Source organism: Crocodylus siamensis, chromosome 4 (assembly GCF_052110815.1).
Source record: "Crocodylus siamensis isolate JL-2025a chromosome 4, ASM5211081v1, whole genome shotgun sequence".
Lineage (NCBI taxonomy): Eukaryota > Metazoa > Chordata > Crocodylia > Crocodylidae > Crocodylus > Crocodylus siamensis.
In genome coordinates this window covers 132,098,342-132,122,497 of record NC_143398.1, presented here as the reverse complement: position 1 = coordinate 132,122,497, position 24,156 = coordinate 132,098,342, and the positions used below count along the sequence as shown (strand labels likewise).

At 35.0% G+C, this 24,156-nt stretch overlaps 1 long non-coding RNA gene across 1 annotated transcript; it reads left to right on the top strand.

Annotated features, from left to right (window-relative positions):
• The first annotated feature begins 1,425 nt into the window (after positions 1–1,425).
• On the top strand, positions 1,426–22,309 carry LOC149866507 (uncharacterized). Its single transcript, XR_016441904.1, has 3 exons — positions 1,426–1,834; positions 12,439–13,824; positions 16,741–22,309. It is a non-coding gene; the product is annotated as an uncharacterized LOC149866507 (long non-coding RNA).
• The last annotated feature ends 1,847 nt before the right edge of the window (positions 22,310–24,156 follow it).

The following is a 24,156-nucleotide window of genomic DNA, read 5'->3' as shown; positions in this document are numbered from 1 at the left end:
AGCCTACTTTTCATCATACGCGCGCGCGCGCACACACACACACGCGCGCGCGCGCACACACACACACATACACTGCATGCACCCAACAATGACTGTAGCACCTCCCCACAGCTTCTGCATTTGTCCCCACATGCAGAGAAGCTATTTTTCTTTCTAAGACACACACACCAACACACACACTGCATGCACCAGACTACAGCACCCCCCCACACATGCAGAGAAACTATTTTGCTTTTACATACACTTCATATGTGCACCCAACAATGAATACAGCACCTCCCACACAGTAACACAGCTTCTGCATTGGCCCCCAAATCCACACACACACACTGCATGCATGCACCCAGCAATGAATAGACACACACTGCATGCACCCAAAAATGAATACACACACACTGCATGCACGCACCCAGCAATGAACACACATATACACACACACTGCATGCACGCACCCAATTAATACAGCACTTCCCCCCCACACTAACACAACTACATTGCCCCCAAATCCAGAGCAGCTATTTTTCTTCCACACAAAGCAGTCTTGCGTTTAGAGTGTGTATACGTGTGTGAAGAGGAAGGAAGAAAGGATAGTGGGAGAGACACAGCAGTAGGCTCTTATGCATGCTACAATATGACGATATGCTTAAAAATGTAGTTCAGCCAACTGAGCTTTGCATGATGTCTCTTTTTCTTCTTTCTGAGGATCTTTCTGTGCAGATTTTTAAAAGAGAACAACAAGCGAAACCCAAAGCAGAAACACTAGAGACAAGATTCCCCTTCTACCCCCCCCCCAATCAAATGCATGTAGTAAACAGCATTCAAATGCAGCACAGAGAAACTAGTGCAGCAAATAGGGATTTGTAGCAGTAAATACTGTATGTGACAAAACTTAGTGATTTTGTTTTCTCATGCCCTTACTTCTAGACCAGCTGCACAGCCAAGCTGAGGCTGCTTGGCCCTTATAACTATCTTGGCACCGAGTCAAAAGCTGATAAGCATTTGGGCGAGACAGCTCAACTGCTGTGCTGGAAGAAAAACAGCTGCCATGATTGCTGTTTGATTGAGAGCGCTTACACACACACACACACACACACACACACACACACACACACACACCGGACTGCAAAGACAGGCCACAAACGCCTGAGGATTCAGATTTAAAGGATCCACATACGTTTCCTTAAAAAAAAAAAGTTTTCTAAGGTTTTCCTTCCTTATTGTTTTATTATTTTTGAAGAAAACGTGCCACGTAGACTTGCTTTTCTTCTTCCCATCCCCCCCTCCATAACCTCAAGCAAACTCAAGGAATCGTGCCAAAAGTCCCGTTGCTAGTTACCAAGTGCATTTTTTAAACGTCCCTTTGATACTTCTTTCCCTCAAGCTCGCTGTGGAATACGCAAGTAAGATCATCTATTACTCCAAGAAAGAGATTCAAACAAACAAACAGAAACAAAAAAAGAATTTTCAGCTAAACTTGCTGGTTCATTAGAGGGGGGCAAAAGAAGAGGTAGGGGAAGAAGAATATTTTTTCTCTTCCCAGAGCCCAACATTTGGCTTTTTCCATTTGTGGCAGATCACTGTAACGCTATTGTAAAACAACTTCCTGCCCCTTTTGGCTCAAGTTCCAGAAGCTGCTAGGCTAAGTTCATAGCACAAACTTCCCCCCCCTTTGCTGAAGAAGCAAGACAAAAAAAAAAAAAAGAAAAAAAAATCCCTGCAAATTATTTCTCCTCTGTTTTTGCTGATGGACTCATAAAGTGACTTTATTGCAGCTCTTTTAAGAATATTATGCAAGAGACTCCATATCCCGGCTGGATAATGCATAAATTTAAAGGTGGGGTTACTCTGTGTGTGCTTGTGTGTATAAATGTATGTATGTATTGTTTATTTTAAATTCTAAGTTTTAATAATATCAGCATGCAAAACATACTAATCTACTTAATCTGCTATATTAACTTGCATATCTATCTATCATAACTGAAGATGCTGGCATTTTATATGCAGCCCCCCACCTCTAGTTTTCATCTGCTTTTGTATTATAAATTAATCTAATATCCCACTTTCTCTTCTCTCCCCTCCACCCAGCACCTTAATGAAAATATCATCCAAGGCTCTAAACTGTCCCTGCTAAAAAATTGGAGAGGTTTGCAATCTTTCTGATACAAACCAAAAAAGAAAACTTGCTCTTTCATGATCTTTCTCTTTCTCTGTCTGTCTCTCAGTTTCTTTCATAGCAACAGGATTTCCAACATTTCTTGGTACGCCTGCTTTGGCGTACATCCGCATTTCTGTCGGTCCAAGTGTCCTTTTGCGTCATATCTCGCCATATCAGTCAACCAATGAAATCTCCCTGTTGTCACACACACACACACACACACACACACACACACACACACACACACACACACACACACACACACACACACACACACGTGTTATTGGTATATTCCAAAATTGTTTTACATCTTGCCTTACAAAACCTGTTATCAAATGTTTGATTTCCCCTACATGAAAAAGAAGACCTTATAGTAATCATCTTAAGGATGCTTCCTTCTAGAAAATGTTGTCATGAGAAAAAAAGGGATTAGGTGATTAGTTAAGGAAAGTCATGCTTGTCCCTGTGATACAATATTTATTCTGTTTATACCATCATCTCTTTCATGACTACTTTAAATCGGCCATGTGGTTTCATCTAATTGGAAGCCCCCTCTCACTGTCCCCCATCTAATATGGTTCTGAGGATCTTATGAACTACTTCTGATAAAAAAAAGTATCTTTAGTGAAGTTATATGCCTCAAAATATTGATCAATAGGTGATAGGAAAATAAATGGGGTGGGAGGGAAAAAAGTGGAGATGCAAGTTTTTATTCCCTTAGAATTCAGATTTTGTCCAAAGAGGCTGCTCTGCCAACCTCCTACTTGTAAACTCACTGTCCTGCAAAGTGAAGTAAAGGTATTTCAAGCCATATCTTTTCCAAACCACAGCTTCTCTTCCATCTTGAATGAACCCAAATCATTCTTAAAGCATATACCATTTACATAATCTGACCTACTGTCATTTACAAAATGTAGATTATACTTAACACTGTTAAAGAAAAGTAGCACAGCTTCCAGTACAACCATTCCAACAATTAAAATGTACTCTGTGGGATTGCAAAGACTAGCAAAAGCCAGTAATAGCTAAGAACTAAATACCACAGCGTACTTGACAGTAGATGTTTCTGGAATATTTGACAGTAGATTTTTCCACCTACACATAATAGGTTACACTGAAAACCATCTTCTCTTTTTCAAGTGTAACTTTTATCCAATTTTAACGGTTAAAAGGTACTATATTTCAGCCAGATTTGGAAAACAGAGTGCAGCACACGTAGTTTGCAAAAATGACTTAGCTGAGCTGCGTCATGTTGAATTGGGAACAACTGCTTCAGTGAAACAATGAAAGACTCTCTGATATCAAACTTTTTCATACAGCTTCAAATCTTAAGAAACAGTTCAACCACCAGCTTTCTAAGCAGGATAAATATTGTTTCAATTAAGCCAAAACAGATGCCGTCTGGTTTACCCTGGCCATTTTTTTTAAATGGTGTGAAGTTATAGACATTACAAATATTTTGTTTTTTAAAGTCTATTATTAGGCTATTACAATAGAAAAATATTTATGTGATTATTATAAAGTGTAAGGATACTCTTTCTACTCCAGTTTCTGTTGAAGTAAAATCATATCTAATGATCAGGAAACAAGGTAAGAAGAGTTTACAAAAAGATATGTTCATTACATCCAGACTATGTGTATGCAGTCACATGTGTCACTATTTCAGATGACAATTTCTGGACATGTAAAAAAGAAGACAATATTTGGTGACTAGACCTATTTGGTCATGGAAACTATTTTTGTCCAACATCTTATTAATATTTTTAAACAGCAAAAGATAGCCTATCATTTATTGGGTTAACCAGTTTATCAGCACATGTGAATCAATTTAAATTTTATTCCTAACTCGAAAGAAAGCAGATTATATTCCACTGTGTATTCAACAGTTTTTGTACAGTTGACATAAATACACACCTGATTCCATATTTTTATTAACTGATAAGACTATACAAAGATTTTTTTTTTTTACTTTGAGGCTGTTTTGCATACATTAATTTAAGCAGATTCTCTGAATGTATATTATAGTTTTCTTTTCTTGTAAAATTAACTCATTAATTCCAGTCAGTTCTGTGCTAAAATAAAGATTGCTCTGTTCTCCATCACTTTCCTACCTCTGACTTTACTGGGTTTGTTTCTTTATAAAATAAAAAACTGAAGGTTAACCAAGACTAAGATTAACTTTTTCTATTTCTGAACTAGAAAAAATGGGGTTTTTGGTGACTAAAAAGGCATGCCTTATCCGGGTATAGTTGCAAATAAATTCAGTATATTTTGGCCTTACTCAGTGAGAAATTTATTTTCATTGGTTAATATTCTTTGGGATTATTTCAGATTTACATCAGTTACCATAAGTGTAAGTAAGAGTGACAGTAACCTAATTTTAGATTACTGTAGAATTTAAAAATAAAGGTTCAGAGAGAGGGTAAAATGAACATTAAGTGTAATTTTGCATGCTTCACTGAACAAAAAAAATAATTATTTAAAAGGGAAGTGAAGAAATTGTTTTGTTTCATTATCTATTAATAAATTCAAAATAGGTAAATAATTAGCATAAAGGTGATATTTTCATAGTCAAGATAGTTTACATTATGACATATTTTTCTAACCTCTTTCTCCCTATTTACCACCAGACCTGCTTTCAAGAAACACAGTATAGAGCCTCTTCCTCCTACAGCATGTTGGGTTTCTTTTTCCTTGGTCCTGCCTGCTCACATTCTAAATCAGAATACAAATTTGCTAATCCAAAACTTTAATTTAACCTTGATGCAGTGTAGTCAAGGTGAAAAATAAAAGGCTTAAAGAAACTAGCAATTTTGTTTTAAACATAATTATTGAAATTTTCTATTTAGGACTACCTACTAACCTCAAATATATTTAATTAAAATTGAATGTTCCTTCAATTTAAAAAAATGATTCAGTGAAGCAAAATAGTTTAATAGTTATTTGATGTAGAAAGGTGTAAGTATTTTAATTTATAGAAAAACAATATTTTTTGTCAGAACTGACAGAACTGAAAATGCCTTCTGTATTGTATCTAGAGGGGTTTTATTTTAAAACATATTTCTGTACATTTTAAAGTAAACCTTATAATTTTTCCTATTGGGATTCAAAGGAATATGCAAGATCTAAATTAGTGTATATTTACAACCTGTGAAGTACTTGTGTACTTTGTACACCCCAGTCTTAATACCTTTTATTCTAACCTTCCCCAATTCCAACTTAGGTCAGTAGCATATTAATTGGAGAGAGAAAGGACCCTTATATATTGATATAGCAAAAATATACAATTTTAAAATAAGGGTTTCTGAGTCGGTTAAGGAGGCTTGACTAAGGATGCATTTCAAAGAACTTTTCCTTTGAAACATAATGAAGAATTTTGCAAAAACATTTCTTTCAGTACACTGTATCTTAACAGAAATGTTTTCTAGCAAACTTGGCATTGAAAAGGTATAAACACAAATGAAACTCTGGCAGTAGGACAATTTTTTTTTCCAGGAAGAAGGCACTGAACAGTGCATTGCATTAGCCATTTTTTAAAATTGTGTTAACCTTGTTTTTCTTGTACGTATTTTGTATGGTACAGAACAGTTTGCTTGAAATTTATGGTCCCAGCATTTTGCCCCACATACTGACAAATAAATGCTCACACTACCTGCAGTGAATCAAAGCACAAGTTGAAATGTTCTTCACCGGTTTCTATTTAGCTGCTAGAAATATGAAGTAAAGTTTCACATTACTCATTTCATCACAGTGTAGATTTGTAGTGGTGAAACTAAACAGTATACAAAGTTATCTATTTTCTGCTTTCAAAGAAAAAGAGAACACTCGAAGCATAGTGTGACATTTTTTGTTTTACTTAAATTTAAGTAAGTGCAGGCTCTATTTTTGAAATTTAACATTGCCAACTTAAGTTTGCTCAAAAATATTAACCCATGTTTGACCATCAGTAATTTACTTATAATGCAGAAATTCAGAGCATATCATTTTACAGTATGGATCATAATCATCATCTCTTTTTTGACAGACTAAATCAGCCCCTTTAACAACTTTGAAACTCCACGTACCATAACAAAAAGTATATTGCATCAGTTTCTACAGCACATATTAAGAACATACTTGATCATGCTGAAGTTTTCTATTGGTCCCATTCCCCCAACCCTCCAGCTGGAATATGCTCTGCTCTGTCAGTTGTCCTACTGAAACCAAGCTACAGTACACTATAATAAGCCAGCGTCTGTGAGGAAATCTGATTGTTTACCTTTTCAGTGTTTAGTTGCAATAGGTACGTATAACTGAAATAAAATGAATCAACACAAATTTTTAAAAAATCATCATAGGTAGTGAAATTTACAGTACAAAAATAGCAGCTTTCATAAACAGTCAAGATAGCTGTTTGTTAGTATGGAGAAAGACATCTCCAGGACATAATATTTCACACATAATTTAAACTCATTATTAAAATATATTTTGCAGGAGGTGACTGTGTAGTATTCGTTTTACCTTCCTTGAAAGTGTGATTACTGGGGGTGGTTCTTCTTTTTCTTACATATGCAGAAAACAGTAGATGGAATTTGTTTAAAAATGTATATTAAGAAGCCAAATTCTGCTTCCCTTGTTCAGTCACTCTGGAATAGTTTCACTATAACTTTAAAGAAGATGAAGTAAATACTGTGGGAGGCTCATGTAAAACACATCTTTGCAATTAATGAAATGTCATATTTGAGGCACAAAGGTTAGTGATACAGAAATTTAAAGATATTTATCTTAAACTTAAAAAAATACTTTTGTGTTTTCACTTGTGACCGATGTTACTAGTTTTTAGCATGCACATCTTTTATTCTACTTCATTATTTATGGTGATATTTCTGGCCTAATCCCTTTTGTAAGCATAGGGCCAAAGGAAGCTATTGGCTTTTTAAGTAGGGCTCTCCTTTGATTAACATGGGAATTCTCAAGAATAACTGTCAGGTATCTAACTTCTAGAAAAAGGACTAAAATAAAAAGTGAACTTACTTGAAAAAAATGCATGCAATCAAATATTTTAAACAATAAAATATTAATATATTCTGCATAATAATTGCAATAGGTTAGCAAATATTTGTGTTTTAAATTGTAATGGAAACTGTATTTTATGAAGTCCACCAAAACAAATAGAATAAAAATAGCATTATACAGTAAACTACCTATATTTTGAAATGATATAGTACATTCTTTGAGGCTTAAGCTTGTGACATCCTAGAGCTTGCATGCTTCAATTATAAGGATGGCAGTAAAATTTTGAATAAACATAATTATGACAGTAAAAAATAAAGATAAGACACAGCGCCACTTACCAAATTACTGTTAACATTTACATATCTGTAAAGTGTGGCTTTTAATAGGTAGTACTGAGAAAAAGAGATGTACATTAACATAAGACATAGATTACAGATAACTTAAGTGTGATTTTATTTATAGATATTTTCTATTTATGCAATATCTATAAATATTTAACATGTATATTTATCCAACTATCGGTATTATTTATATTATATGTCCAGCTTTTATTTTCTAAATTCAGTTAAACATAAATTTATCTTCACCCAATTTATTATATACACAAACTACCTTTTAACTTCTTTTAGCTAGCTGAGTGTTTAAAACTTTGCAAAAATGCCACACTGCTGAAATTAAACCTGTGTTCATGAAGGAAAATCTCCTTGCAGGAAACAAATTGATAAAATAATTTTGATATTGCCAAAATGCTGAAGCTTCAAACCAATGGAGAAAAACAATCAAGTAAGGATATTAATTTTTACCTGCTGAAATAATAAATACTTTAAAATAATTGTGAAACCTTTTGCATTTTAAAGTCTATACTTGGTTTGCTGCAGAGAAAGCAATTATGAACACCAGTTTCTGTATAATAAACACCATCCCTGTTTAATTATTTTTCATAATCTGTCTTCTCTCTTATAGTTATAGTGAGAATCATTTCTCTTTTTGCTTATATCTACCAATCTTTATTTTTGTATGTTAGCAAGTCCATCCATCATCAAAATGCTTAGATTTAGGAAGGAATATATATAATGCTTACACATATTAAGGAATATATGATTTAAGTATGGAGACCTGTTGCTATTTAGAGATTTTTAAGACTCAGTAAAAAAGATGCCACACATATATATAATCAGACACTTTCTGTTATACATAGGTAAATGCATACCTATGCACTTACAGACAAACACACAGGTACACAAACAGAGACAAAAAACCTACACCATTTATGATAAATGTACACACACTTCCTATTTGGCAAACTATAAGTAAAGTTAATAACTGAAGATATTACTCAGAAAGAAAAGTAACAAGGGTGGTAAAATTAACTTTTGAGCTCAGGTACAAGTGTATAGATTTTTGAAAAACTGCACTGACTGATTCCAGTGAAGGATTCATAGTCACATAAGGAAGAAGAGATTTAGACATAAGTCCTTATCTAAAATGAAGTATTATATTGATTTTTTCACAAAGTATTGCATGGAATTTTTAAAAAAATGTTCTATAATACCAAAAGTTGACAGAAATGTAATTGTTTTGTACTGTTGTTAGTAAAACAGCATTGCAATTAATTTGTGCATACATTATGAAATGTATTAAATATCTTAATAAAGATTAGTACAGCATATAATGTCAAGAAATCGAATATGACAACTGTCAGAAAGGAAATATTGCACAATTTTCTGCAAAGTTACATAAATTTATACTTTTTTATGAATGACAAAAATTGGCATAATCAGAAAAAAGTTGTGCAACAGTTACTAGACTTACTCTGTCAACTGTTCTTTAATTTTTTAAAGAATGTCAGGATTTTAAGCTCCCCCTAGATAGTGGTAACTAGTATTTAGAAAAAAATCAAAATTACCTGTTTTTTGCTACAGTGTAAATAATCCATCCTTAAACACAATATAGAAATTATGAAAAATGACAGAAACACCTTTTGTCACTTTTGTTGGTCATACAGATCTATTTCTGTCTCATTTTAAATACACCTGATTTTCTGGACTGTTTTATGATAACAGAAGATCAAAACTGTCTTCTACGGCACCAGTCCTGTGATAGAAATTGCAAAAAAAAAATAAAAAAAATTAAAGCATGAGAAAGAGTTACTTTTTAAAAAATTACCACACGGATATCTAATAGGACAAGGAATCGAGCCAACTATGAATATGCAGACTTACAGAGAGAGAGACGAGTGCATGCATACTCTGTCTACATAGTCATAGCTTATGAATCGTTTTGCTAGTATAAAGACTGTAGTAGTATCATAATCCAGTGTGTATAATCCTTCTTAATATAAATTATAGTATTTTGCTAATACAGCCAAAAGATTTCTAACACAAAATTACATTTGTATTTTGACAAGAAAATTGGGTAGGCCTTTTCTTAGTTCTCATTCCATCACATTTTTTTCCTTACTATACCAAAAGTTTTATTAAAAAAAACCTAAATATTTATAGAAATCTTCCAGAGAAGGTTAGTCCCATAATAAATATAGGCAATTTCAGATTCACAAATGTAATAATTTTTAAAAACATAGTACTGAAATAAGTGCATGTTAGCATTCACAAATACTGATAATTTATTTCATGACAAAATAAGAGATTATGGTACAATAATCAGAAATGTTTTTAACTCTTGAGCATTACTGTAATCAATTTGTTGCTAGATACGTATGGCACATGCACTTAACTATTGCCTTCAATCACATTTCAGACTTCATACTTTTGACAGTACTCTGAAACAACTTAGACAACTATCATAAAAATGAGACCTATTTGTCTAACAGATGTTACATAAGCATACATAAGCACCCCCAGAGCAAAATGTTATACTTGGTACTATACAACAAAGCTCTGTTACAATGTTTTGTCCTCATTTTTGTGCACAGTGCTTCCACTGGCCACACTGAGAGTTTTCTGCAAGTAAAGAGAGCAGAATATTGCCTTCATATTATAGTTACATTTCTATGGAAAAAATCTTGATAGGAATATCATATTAGTCCACACCAGCGGGAAGCTCACTGCACTCATACAGCGAACTACTCAGTGAAACAGAGCCAGTAAGTGTGCACAAAGCCAGTCCAAAAGATTTAATCTCTAAAAAATAATGCTTCTGGGTTGGGTTCACCAGAAGCCACATTACTTTTGAAAACACAGGCTATTGTCTTCTGGTTTGTCCTGGCAAAGAAGACTCAAAACACCATTCTACACCATTCTTCTTTGAAAAGTAGACCTGACTGGGGTGAGTACCTGCTGTGTAAAATGTAAGACTTGGCTTTATCCTATTGCAGAAGAAATGGTGGTGTTTCTAGAGAGATATCATTTAAAAATGGTACAAACATAAAGAGCGTTTTTAAATTATCCTATTCATTGGCATTAATAGGAACATTGTAAATTTATAAGGACAGAACACAGTACCCACAGAGCATGCCATGCTTAAGTTTGGTTTTTTAACTCAAATGATTCAAAGAAAAAGGCAGAGGAACAAATTCCACCCTAGGGAAAAAAACAGACATTTTTCTATTGACTTCAGCTGAGTTGTGTTGAATTAAAGCAGGCTTTAATTTGTCCCAGGCAGACTAGCAATAAGGAAATCCCTTACCTCCCTAAGAGAAAAATGAAAAATAGATACAGCATTTTCTCTACTGAAGCCAAAACCTGGCCAAACCCCACTCTTAAGGATAATGTTTTCGTTTTCTTTTATTCCGCTTAAACACAAGATGATGAGAATAACTATTCAACAGTCCTTCAAAAGTCAGAGCATCCAAAACTGAACTCGATACATTAAGCGATTCTCTTGGGAAGGTTTCTCTAACCAAATATAATTGCTTGAAGAAACTACTTCTTGCTTAGGTAACATTTGGAAACAATTCTAACATAGGAAGTTTTTTAAAAAGTATTATGTGTACATTTGTTTTTCTAAGTTCCCTAATAACAATCTTTAGCTTCTATAAAATGACAGACTACCTTCAATGAAAGCCAGCACCACTATTGAGATTTATAATGTAGATGTACTGATGAAATAATTAACTAATACTCTTAAATCAACTTCACATTTGAAATAAAACATTTCTTTTTCCTTAGTTTCATGCGACTTTGCCAGAGATACAAGTTCTTTTTTATAATAGCGAAAACTATTTTAGAATGACATCTTGGAGGGTTTCTAAAAAGTTCATGAACGCCTGTGCAGGAGAATCTCCAAAACACTTTACCCAATATGAAGATTTTAGCAGCACTTCTTCCAATATGTATAAAAGCAACTCAATACAAGCTACATTATACAGCACAGATTTTTCTTGAGAAAATTAAATTTTAGTGCAAGATAACTCAACAGAATAGTTACTCCTCTATAAGAAAGTCAGTCTGGGTTTAGTTTTTTCCAGAGAGGAGCACTAACAAAATGCAATACGGATAGACAAGTTTTCTTCTTCTTCTTCTTGTACATTCCAGGAGTTTTTTTTATTTGGATTTGAAAAATTTTCAACACTGGGAAATTTGCAGTCCAAAACACTGCATAGTTATACTAACACTTCATAATTAAAAAGGGAAAAAAAATCGAGGTAAACAGACACAGAATTCACCAGTCATTTTCCTCTCCAAACTAAATGCATCGCAAAACCCAGAAAGTATTACTACTGAGATGTAAATGGCAAAAGGTAAAACTTACATTTCAGTTGCTGAATGCTTAAAATATAACTCAATGACACAGGAAGGCATTTTATGAAAATATATCAACTAGAGGGGATTTTTTCTGTTAGGCAATATTTAAAATGGGCCTAATCCATAAAAGACTGCAAATCAGACTTCTATTAAAGCTTCAAGCTATTAAATTTTTGAAATTATAGTTTATATTTTATGATTTTAACATTCTTTTTCTTTTTCATTCTCTTCATTTGGATAAGAAAATTGACTGGCCAAATTCAATGCTGCTTAAGAGTAGCTTCACTTGATAGTTTTCATGTGCAAGGTCAATGCTCTTATTTGGTTCCTTAGCTAATGTTTCCATTAAGTTCAATTAAAAAAATTCAGAAACATTAATATTTTTGTTTAAATCACCAATTTTGTTCTATTATGCTTTGGAAATGGAATCCAAAATTTTGAATCTAAAACTATCTGATAAACATTTTGAAACTGAGAAACCCTAAAAAATATATTTAAAATGAGAGAATTGAACATTCAAGAACAAATGGCAAAATATTTGCAGTCTTGTAAGAGAGAGTGATATATTTTTCTTTTATTTAATAGGATAATATTTTACAACAGCATACAGCCTAGGAATGTAGTCTGTACTGGTGATGTCTGAGGCAGTGGAAAGAAAATAGTCTAACATCTGATATATCCTCTTCAAGAAGAACAGCTCTGTGCAGTATCTAAGCTTTATACTGCTGAAAATCTATCAGCATTGCTACTACTCTGTCAACCCTGCCAAAGGATATTCACTCATTCAATTAATTTTGGAAGTCCCAGTATAGCTGTGTGATAGACTGATGGCCTGCACGGGCTCACAACCTGAAGAAATGAAGACAGGTTTTGTCCATACCATACAAAGGGACTGCCCTAGAAGTTTCTAGCAGAAGGTATATATGGCTTGTAATTGGAGAGGTCTGGACTCAACAGAAGTACTCACAGTAGCAAACAATGTACCAGCTTCTATTTTCAAGCTTGGGACCTTAACTAGCAGCAACATACTGGACATAACTCTCCATTAAATCAATTATAGTCACATAGTCCACTGCTTTCAAGGAATTTACTCTGGTTTATTATGGTGTGAGAAGCAACATAAATGGAGAGGCAAAGCCAATAAGATTAAATATATCAAAGTCTGAGGGTCAATAATTGACTTAATGCATATTTTCATTCATATTTAGCTTTGATCCTGCACTTGGATCTACCCTTATGAACAAGGGCAACCTTAACTTAAATTTATTCTTATGCTATCCTTTATTCTCATGACTGCAACATTTATTTGTTATTTGTGTTAAGTCATCAGAAATGAATAGTGTATGTTTTGGAAATAAGTAAAAATAAATAATAGCCATACTTGTATTGAAGATAAATGGGTTACAGGTTGGGTAATTATTTTATGGTCTATTGTTTTTATTTCACAGATTTCATTGCTTAATGGAGAAAAGCATATGAAATAAACAGATGGATGCTCTGAACAAAACATAATACATATATCTCAAATGTAGGACCTTTTTTTCTGTAGTAAATGTTAGATCCATAAATATATGGAAGCAGAGATGAATTTCAGAATAACTATGGGTCAGATCATTACCTAAAAAGAGTGCATTGTAGTCAGCTATACAAAGAATAAATCCAAAGTAATTTATGTTAATTAAGTCATATTGGTATAAAAGTGGGAAGAAACTAGTCCAGTTAGGATGTCACAATTTATATCCTGTGTAACTCCAATTCATAAGAGTTACAATGATATTAGCCCTTACTTAGTATATCACAGACCAAAATATCACAGACACTGAAGTGATTACGGACAATAGTGGTGATAATCTGATGGAAACTAATGTCATGATTCCTTTCAGGCTTGAGGAATATCTTGATAAAAAAGGCTATGCCCCAGAGCGCCCAGGTTTGGTGTGTCAGTTACCCTATACAAGGTGTTTTTTAAAGGTAAATCTTGTAAATTTTGAGTAATTTCTGATCAGAAATTGAAGTAAATTAAGAAAACAGTTCTAAAGATAAATACTACTTAATTTTTACTGTCAATTTAAAAAGTTAGCCCTTATAAGATTTTTCAAAAAAGAGTTAAAGTACTTGCAGGTGATATGCTGCCAGGATAAAACTGATAATAATGGGAAGAGGAAGTAATATGCATATCGGTAAGTGACAGGTTAATCAATTTAATTCTAAATTTTTAACTTAATTTTTTTGGTATAAGCATTAAATATTCAAACATTTACATGAAGTAAACCTGATACTCTGCCATTCTATGCCAGCACGTGCCTAAATTAGTTCTCCATTTTGTGGTGGCCCTCTGAGAGCAATTCCTATTGAGAAGTGAACAAAGGCCATGACCCCTGGGTCAGAGTGTAATGCAGGAAGCATGACCTCCTCTTTGTTCAGAACAGCACTGTTTACTTTGCCTAAGTAAAGATCACCAATACATTAACTAAAGAGGATTAAAAAGGTCATATCCCTAGGGATGTAGCTCAGGCAAGTGGCAACTCTCTTTAGTCACTAAATCATTTGAGGATTGTTGGTTTTTTTTCAATGGAACAGTACCATACCCAGTTAAAATTCAATTAAATATATATTTTAAGGAACCCCCCCCCAAATCCCCCCCAACCCTCCACCACTCTGCAAATCTAGAAGACCGTTCTTTCACATGTTTTGAGATACTTTAATTCCTGCATTACTGGGAGGATACAGAGTTCTTTTTTGTTTTTAAAAGATATCAAAATATTTTAAATAAAAACAACTATCCTGATGAAATTATCTTCCGCTATCTTTTGCAAAACTGTGCATATATTGTTATTAAAATCCAAAATCTTTTTTACAATGTGACTATATATTTTTAGGCTTTTAAAAATGTCTGTCTGTCACGGCAGGCCCTAATAATTAAATATAAGAAGTTTCATTTGTAAAGAAGTAATACAATTTATATTACTAATCACTCATTTTGCTACTTAGGCTTATTTATGGAAACTTATCGAGCTTGATATTTTGGTATGAATCTTTACAAGTTGTTAATATTTCCGTGTAACATTATATATACAAAATGTTTTTTAAAAAAGGATGATGTCATATCTCACAAAATGACAATCAATACTTATTTATATTGCTGTAATGTATGGAATATAGAAGGGCCTAGAGCACTGGATTTGTTCTTTGGGGATCCAGTTTCCACTCTGAGCTCTATCCACTGCCTGCCACGTTACTTTGGGCAATTCACTTTACTTAACTATGCCTTAGTTAAGAATGGGGCAGTGAAACCCCTCTGCAGAGCTTCTGCTTTGAAATCAAAGGGCAAAAACTCCTATACAAGCATTAACTATAATGAGCATTCACTGCTCCATGTTTAAATCTCAGTGGTCTTGTGCTTGCCACCCTAATATTCTGTAGTACATTTTGTAGTACATTACTCAGTGTGTAATTTCACCAAAGGGGGAATACAAGCATTTGCTGCACCTGGTTTATATTCACATAGCTTACATAGGCCAAGAGCAGTGTGTACAGATATTCACCAATCCCAAGAGCTGTGTGGGGAATTTGGGTTGGGAGGGGAGAAGCAGCTGGGATCGTGGGGGGCTACCAGGTCCATGGGGGGTGGCAGAATTGAAGTGGGGCTGGCAAATATGCAAGCAGGAGTGGGGAGGATTGTCCATCTTGGGGTGGAGCATTGGGAAGGCTAGAATAGCCCAGTCAAGCTCAGGAAGGTAGGAAGAGCACAGCCATGGGACTTGGATTAGTGGTTTGGCTTTCCTAGCCCTGGGACTGTGCTCTGAATGCATATTTTGCAATTCCCAATCTAAGTTCACCTTCTCAAATGAACTAGCTTAAATCAAACCTCCATTTTTTTCCTGATTTGCAGCTCCCCCCTCAGCCCCCAAAGTTAGGTCAATCTAAATATAACACCTATACATGCCCCAAATCCAACAGAGTGATATTTTACACAGAGTGAATTTAAGTCTGGCAGAACTGGACTCTATATTAACACTGAGTGTTTATAATTAAATGTTGTGTGTGCTGTAACCTATGATTATTCTGTCTTGCAAAATAGCAGCAATAAAATGCATGTTATACTGATATTGCCCATCATGGGCCAGATGCTCCTATCAGTTACATAGTGACATTGCCAATGTGTGGGTAAGGAGGCAAGGAGAACATATGAAGAGGGGAGCAGTGTCTACAGTACACATCCTCCTTCTCATTCCAATACAGTAGCTGGATGAACTGCATACAGTTGGGCTTCTAGTGAGAGTAGATGAGAGTCAAGACTTGGCAGGGGACCTGAGCTTACAGAAAGTCAATGGAACAGGAAGAAAAAATGCTACAGACAAATCATATAGAGGTTATTTTTGACTACCTTTAGCATTAGCTACCCAAGTGTCTCTAACCTTCTACAAAGAGGATACTGAACACCAAGCTTCAGAATTAGCTCCTGGCAATACAGCCTACAGGCCATCCTCACAATGCTATCTGTCAAGGGAGTCCTGCAAGTCATAGATACCTACTTTATACATTTCATCACAGTGGTGTATCTACATGATACACTTATTTGATTTCTTCCAAGTTGAGGCTAACTTTTTCCATGCAAACACAATCTGCACACATTTTGCAGACTCTCTCATGTCTTTCACTGGTTTGCTACTCCCATGCAACACAGGGAGAAGGTGAGTAAGATGCTTTCTAGTTTACCTCACAATGCTTCACAAGTAAATTTCCCTTTTCACAGGGGTTTCCAAAGGAGAGCCTGTGCATTTCAAACTGCTATAAAATAACCTAAAAAAATTAATGAAATAGAGAAACCATTTAAAATTACATCACATTTGCTTATCTGGATTTGTTTTCTATTGATAATGACAGGTGTTCCCTCCTTCATCCACCATCACGTCTGCAAAACATCCCTCACCACCTCCTCATCTCCATCTGCAGCCTCTCTCGCTTCATGTTAGAGCAGTAAAACTGACTTTTTTCAGGAAAACTGAATGGGAAATGCTGTCCCAGTTTACTCATCTGATTGCAAAACAGAGTTCAACCTCCAAGCAGCATTCAATAGGGCCTGGAGTGACAAGCATGAAAAAAGAAACTTCCAAACTGTGTGTTTGTGCCATTTCAGGCAACAGTTTTCCCTATGGATCAGCAAAAGGCTAGCACCTGATACCTCCCCTATGCACACATGAATTTGGAGACCCAGCTCCCATAGAATAATTTTTTTCTAAATCTAATATAAAATTATATTGGGCCTTGTATTATGGAATGAGACCAGAACAAAGGAGTAGAGCTAGAAAGCCTATATGTACTGCAGGTTTCTAGGAAAGAGGTCTGATACCAAAAATCTTCATCAGAACAGACAGCTTGGCAAAAACCAAAAATAAAAGTGTATACCAGGTATTTTAAAATAAGTAAGATGCATATAAAAATCTGATTATTAAACCAGAATGCCCCATCAACTTGAAAGGCGAATTCTACTTACAAGCATGCTAGGTTACATAGGCATATCGTACCACAGTCAGAAAATTCAAGGTAATATCTTAAAACAAATGATAGCAGTAGAGATGGGGAGCAAGGGGAAAGAAATACACACACACAAACTCATTATATGAGGTTAATAAGTATCCCCTTCCAAAAAAATGAAAGTACAAATCAAGTAAAACAATTGGACAAAATAATAAACTCTACCTGCTAAAACCAAGCTGGAATTAGATATACAGGAAGGGAACTGGAAGACAAAATAACTAAAAATACATAAGCAAATGACTGATGTACATCAGAAGCCAAATGCCTGCAAAACAACTGGCAAGTTTGCCAGAGTACTAGGAAATAAAGGAGCAAAAAAAGATAAAAGCTACACTATGACCTTGGGCTATTTCAACACAGGGGTGGGTATCTACATGATATACTTATTGCAAGTTGTTTAATTAGCTTTGCAGTAAAATGTCTGTCTACACATGGAGGGCTAGTGAGCTGGAGTAAACTAATTAACTCCACTGTAGATTAATACTGCCCAATACAAGTACTAAATTATGGCAGAGTTATTTACTCTGCTGCAATTCACATGTAGATGGTTATGGGGCTGCCTGGGGCACAAGGGTACTCCAGTGTAGGGGCCGACTGCTGGCTAGCCACCATACTGGAGCAACCTTGTGCCCCAGCCAGTCTCTTTGCAGCACGTTGAGCCGGATTGCAGCAGCCCTGGTCCGGCGGGCTGACCTCTGGGGCTCCCTGCCAGCTGGGGCTGTGCCACCTGGATTCAACATGCTTCAGTCCCAGGCTTATCTGTAAACACTGTCCAGGAGCAATGAACTGTGGTGTGAACTGCTCTGGCATTTACTGTGTTGCACTAATTTCATGTGTAGATGTGCCCACAGATGATTAAACCCCCCATTCCCACTCCTTTGCATAGCCTCACTTGTTAATGGGGTTCTTGGCCTGGGAGAAAACAGGATCTCTACACCTGTTGCTTCTTCCTGCAGGTGAATGAGAGAGAAAGATAAGAAGTCATGGGTTGCTGCCCTTCTCTACCTTCTCAAAGCCAAAGAGCTGGCTTGACCCCTGGTAGCATATGGAGGCTAAACTACACCACAGAAAGTGATAAAATGAAATATGCTCCTCCCTCTCCCAGTAAAGTGTGACTAAGAAAGGCAAAATTTATGCTTAGACTGTTTTTTGGGGTGAAGCACTTTTGGCACTTTCCTTAATCTGAGCAGCCAGTGGGCACATCTACATGTTGCCCTATGTTGCCATATGGTGTGCTATGGTGACGTAGCGATCTAATGGGTGTACATGCGATTGCCAGCTACACTGCCATCACAGTGCGCTCCATTATAACGTGCTGCTACAGTGATGTAGTGGTGAAATCTAACCATGTGCCGCGCACACATCACAGTAACACAGTAACATCACAGTAACTGCCCAAACTACACCACACTTTAGTACTTCCAAAAGGGAGTACTAAAGCATAGCACCATAGCAACATCGCTGTATGGCAATGTGTAGACACACTCAGTAAGTCTTAATTTAGTTCCTGGTAAATTGATTGTAACAACTATTTAAAAAGTATTGTAACTTAATATCAAAATGAAGATTATGTAACGGGGAAATCAGCCTGCCAATAAAAACATGCTTCTCTTATGTACCAATTTTTGAGTAAGTCATCAAAATAATATGGTATCATTTATTTGGACTTTCAAAAAACACTTCCATAAAGAGACTCATAATAGTCTATAAAAGAAAGAGTACTTTGACTCTCAGTTACGAGAACTGTAATGGATTAGGAACCAGTTAAGCACCGCCCCCCTTCAAAAACTCTTCAAAAAACCCAACCACAAACCCCACCAAACAACAAACCAGTATTAAAAAAAAAGAAAAAGAAAAAAAAAAGGATAGTGTTAGCAGTGGTTGCTAGTACTAGATCTACTTTAACCAATTAATTAATTGGCTGGAAAAGTGGGTGCACAATGAGGCAGCAAAATGACTAACTCTAATTATTTGATTATTGAGGGTGACTGAGGAACTCAGAAGGCTTTAATGAAACTAGGTGAATGAGAATGGTTATGGCATAATGAGATGTTAAGATTTTCAGTCTTGACAAGTACCAAAAGATCCAGGAAGAAGACCTAGGCACCATTGTGGGCAACTGAGTGAAAACCTCCACTCAGTTGCATTAATGGCCAAGAAATGAAAGTAGGTTTTAGGATGCTTAAAGAAAAGGAGAGAAAACAATACTGAAAAAGTTTGGTTACACATACATCAATGGAATACCTTTGTCCAGTACACTTCTTTCCTTTCTTGTCACCTTGCTTCATAAAAAACAAACAAACTAGAAAAGTAACAGGAGTTGGAGAGACAGACACAAAAATTATTAGAGGCAGAGAGAGTTTCCCATATGACATCATACACAAAACTAAAATTATTTCATTTAGAAAGAAGATGGATGCTAGGGGGCATACACAGATAAATGTTTGGAGCAGAGAGGATATATTGGGTCTTCCTATTCATTTCTTCAAAAATAAACAGGAATGAAATTAATTTAAATAGTAAAATAAAGTAAAATAACCTTGGGTTTTTTTTAAAGAGCAGTAGTTCTTTTGGTGTTTGTTTCTTTGTTTTTTTCAAGTACATACTTAATCTTAAGAAATCATTGCTATAACACATCACTGGGGAGTTCAGTAGGATTCTAATAGGATACATACATTTATATACCTCATGATAATAACTATGATTATGCTAGATGGCATATTATTTTAGAAGGGTTATAAAGCCACAGGCACCAAGACATAATGCAATCATGTAATAACAGATATAGGAAGAAACTTTTTATATGGACAGGTTTTTCCTGTCTACAATGGGAGACTATCATGGGGTTTCTTGCACTTTCTTCTAAAACACCTAAATAGGAACAATTGCAAGAGAGAAAATATGGGATGAGTTGGACTAACAACCTGATCTGATGTAGTAATTCCTATGTTCCAATGTTTCCTATGGACCTCAGCAAGTACAGTAAAGGGAAACATTATTAATCCCTCCTCTGCCATTAAAGTATATCCCTGTAAGAGGATGAGTCAGATATGGCATTACTGATACCATGCATATAAATTTAACAAAAATATTTATTTTTTGTGCATGTAACCCCTCCCCAAATTGTGAGAATTAATCTTACCTACTGTAACCTGGTATTCAATTATGCAATGTATATATTTTCTGTTGCTAGCTTCCTTCCTCAAGGAATGATATTTGCACATAGATGTTATATAATCACAATAAGAAATTCCAGGGTGTGCATCCCCTGCTGAGATACTGCTTCTTTTAAGGTTGTTTGTTGTTTGTCTTCTAAGGTCTTCATGCCTGTGGCTAACGATTCACCAAGTGGTTGTAATGCCTTACCACAAGTCCTACACGTTGTTGCTCTACAAAGAAAAATATGATACAGGACTAAGAGATGATGTGCTCAAATATATGACAGGACATTGGGGAGCAGGTCCCCCAGATTCACCTGTGAATTGTTTCATTAATGTAAAACTCACAGCAACTGTGCCATGTCTAGTTTTAAGTGAGCAAAGTTAGTCACATATGCATAGGCATAGGATAGAGCTTTACATGAACATCTGTAATGGAGTATAAGAAAATAGATGGTACAATTCATGCCTTTTCATAAAAATGGTCTCAAAATACAATATATTCCATAGATTTAAAAAGGCAATATAACAATTACTGGTAAATTGTGTGTGTGTGTATGGGGGGGGTGTTCATAGACATTTCTGTCTACATGCAATTGTCTTTCAATCTCATGTTCAGACTTCTATGATCCTGCAAATAATTTCATTATGATACAGAAATATGGGTTTGAGTTTTGTTTATTTAACTGGCCATTCCAAGGGCCTGATTCAGCAGGCGTTCCACATTGAAATCATAGGAATAAAAATGTAGGTAAGGATACAGATGCATGCTGATGTTTGCAGGATGGGTCCCTTGACTGATAATTTTACAGAGCAGAACATCAAACCACCTCCTCATCAGTGTCAAAAGCCTGGCAATGTTTTCATTTTGACTTTTTTTGGCTGTAGTTACTGAAACAGTTGAGAAAACTGAGGCACAACAAAATGGAAATGAAGCTGCCACTTTCAAATAAAAACAAGTGCAAATCTTTTTAAAATTTTGCATCAAGAAATATTAGAATTAGGTGCATGCCCATTTTTTTCTAATAAAAAGCTTTCTTGTCTCATTTATATCAATAACTCTAACAGGTTTTTATTTTGTCATGACCAAGGATCAGGTCTTTAAGAGCGCAGCACCCAACAGGTACCTAAATACATGACCATATTTTTCATCTTCTCCTCCATCCCCCCATCCATGTTTTTCCAGTTGGTGCACAAAACTTTTCAAAATCTGGCCATAAAAGACACATTTTACAATGCACATGTTATTATTCATTCATTTTAAAAGCAAAATATCTTTGTATTAAAGAGCCTGAATATATATTTAGTTTTTCTGTTTTACTTCAAACCACACTATGGGCCTGATTTGCCTCTCACCTCAGTTTAAAGTTGGGGTAACTTAAGTGGGAGCACTGAAGTTGTGCCAGGGTGAAACAAAAATCGGGCCTGGTATCCTCTTCTAAAATTATCTTTTGAAAGGTCTGCTGTTCCACAAGCACTAAAAGAATCCATAAATCTGGAAAATTTTCAGAAGAATATTTGAGAAATCCCATATATTTTATTATGCTAATGGGTATCAAATAGAGATAAACTCATAAGGGCATTTAATAGCTCATTCTTTCAATCAGTGGGTATTGCAGGGACATAAATAAGGTCAGAATTTTGTCGCTAATATTAGTTAAAAATTGGAACAAATTTTGCTCATTCCTAAATTTCATACAATCCCTGTTGTGCAAGTTGGCGAAAGGTCTGTATATGCACAAATATTCTGTATAATAAAAATGTATAACAATTTTTATTTGTCATCTTATATTTCATGCTACTGCAATAATATTTTATATAATTTAAGCAAAATTCATATGGAACTGACACTACAGAACTGGCTACTGTAAGAAATAATGGATACTTTATCATTTATAGTTTTCTAATTATTCCATATCTAATTATCCCAGATTTAATGCTATATTTACTTATTTCATATTGATGTAAGCGCCATATAAGAAAATAATGATTTTTTTCAGTTCATGGGCAAACTGGATATTGTAAATTAGTTCTAAATATTCAACAACAAACTCATCTTACAACTGTTAGGGTTAATCAGCCTATCTTAGTTACTACTACTTGCTGGGTGAATCAAGATTTGAATATTCAACTATCATGACCACAGTGAATATTAATATTTAAATGAACTGCTCATTTGTTTGTTTAGATGTAGAACTACATATGTATGCAGCAGAAATCCACAGCTTCATGCAGTTTTAATTAAATTGTGGAAAGAGAGCTTAGCCTTTGACAGTAAAATGGAAATCTTAAATATACAGTATGATCTATATTGAAAGATGGTATACCAGTATACAATACCTATAAAATATACAATACAACAATTATAAAGCTTTCTATGATCTTAGCCCCTTTTGCATATGCATTTGGCTTCTATATATTGCCAAAAGCCATAGAAAAATAGTTTCTTCTTGGCATTAATTTTCCCTATTGACAGTGGAGTGCATGGCATCGTCTATTCTTTCTATATTAAAAGGTTCCTGAGATATGAATTTGAAAGATGGAAACATATACATACATGAGTTTTATAAAGATATATTGGCAGCATGCTGCACAGACACTCAAGAACAGTATTACCCATATAGTACACTTACCCATATTCTTTCTTAATGTACAAGTTATTGTCTTTCAGACTCAAATACCAAAAGGAAGCATGCCTCAGCATATTGAAATACTCTGCTCTGACCCCCTTTTTCACCAAATACAGATTTTAATATTGTCCTCAAGACATAGATGTCTGCATTTTGCGCATTTTGCCTAAACAGTAGCAAAAAAATTCATCCCCTAACTTTTGCCCTGTTTCCCAAATTCTCCTTTCAAAATGGCATGTATGCTGCACACTATTTGCATTCAGATTTACAAAGGTGCTTTGGAAGAAACTAAGGAAATGAGCAGAAATCCAACAGTTAATGAAAAAAACATTACTAGAGAAAACCTCGCCAAAAAAAAAAAAGGAAAATGTTCAAGGATAACAGCCTGACAAAAGGGAACACAGAATTTAGTGTCTAAGCATTGCCTGGATACCTGTTTAGGATTTAGGCAGATTTGGGTTACATGGACTATCTCTTGAAAAGTCAAACCCACAGTCCCCGTACTGTTTTCTCTTAGTAGCACATTCAAGCTGTGACTAACCACCTCATTATGCTTCTACTGGCAGTTTCTGAAGCAAAAATATTGTACAGAACTGTACATGGCATCTCAGAGCAAGGGAAAAAGGGGACTATTTTCCCTATACAACAGTAATCTAATAACAAACATTCTATAAAACTTGACATTTATGCAACAGCCTGCATGATCAATAAGAGAATTTTTACCTATCTGTGATGGGCAAGAGATGAGAACATGCTTTAGAGCCTGAGTGAAGGCTATAGAAAAGATAGCTATTCTACAAAGCATCAATCCTGTTAGGTTTGAAGTCAGTGGAAGTTTTACAAAGAAAGAGGAAAACAGACATCGTCATTGTCCACTATATTGATTTCATATGGAAAAAATATTTCTTAATATATATTTATAAAGATTCCTCATTTAAAGAAAATATGGAGATCCCACTATAACAATAAAAAAA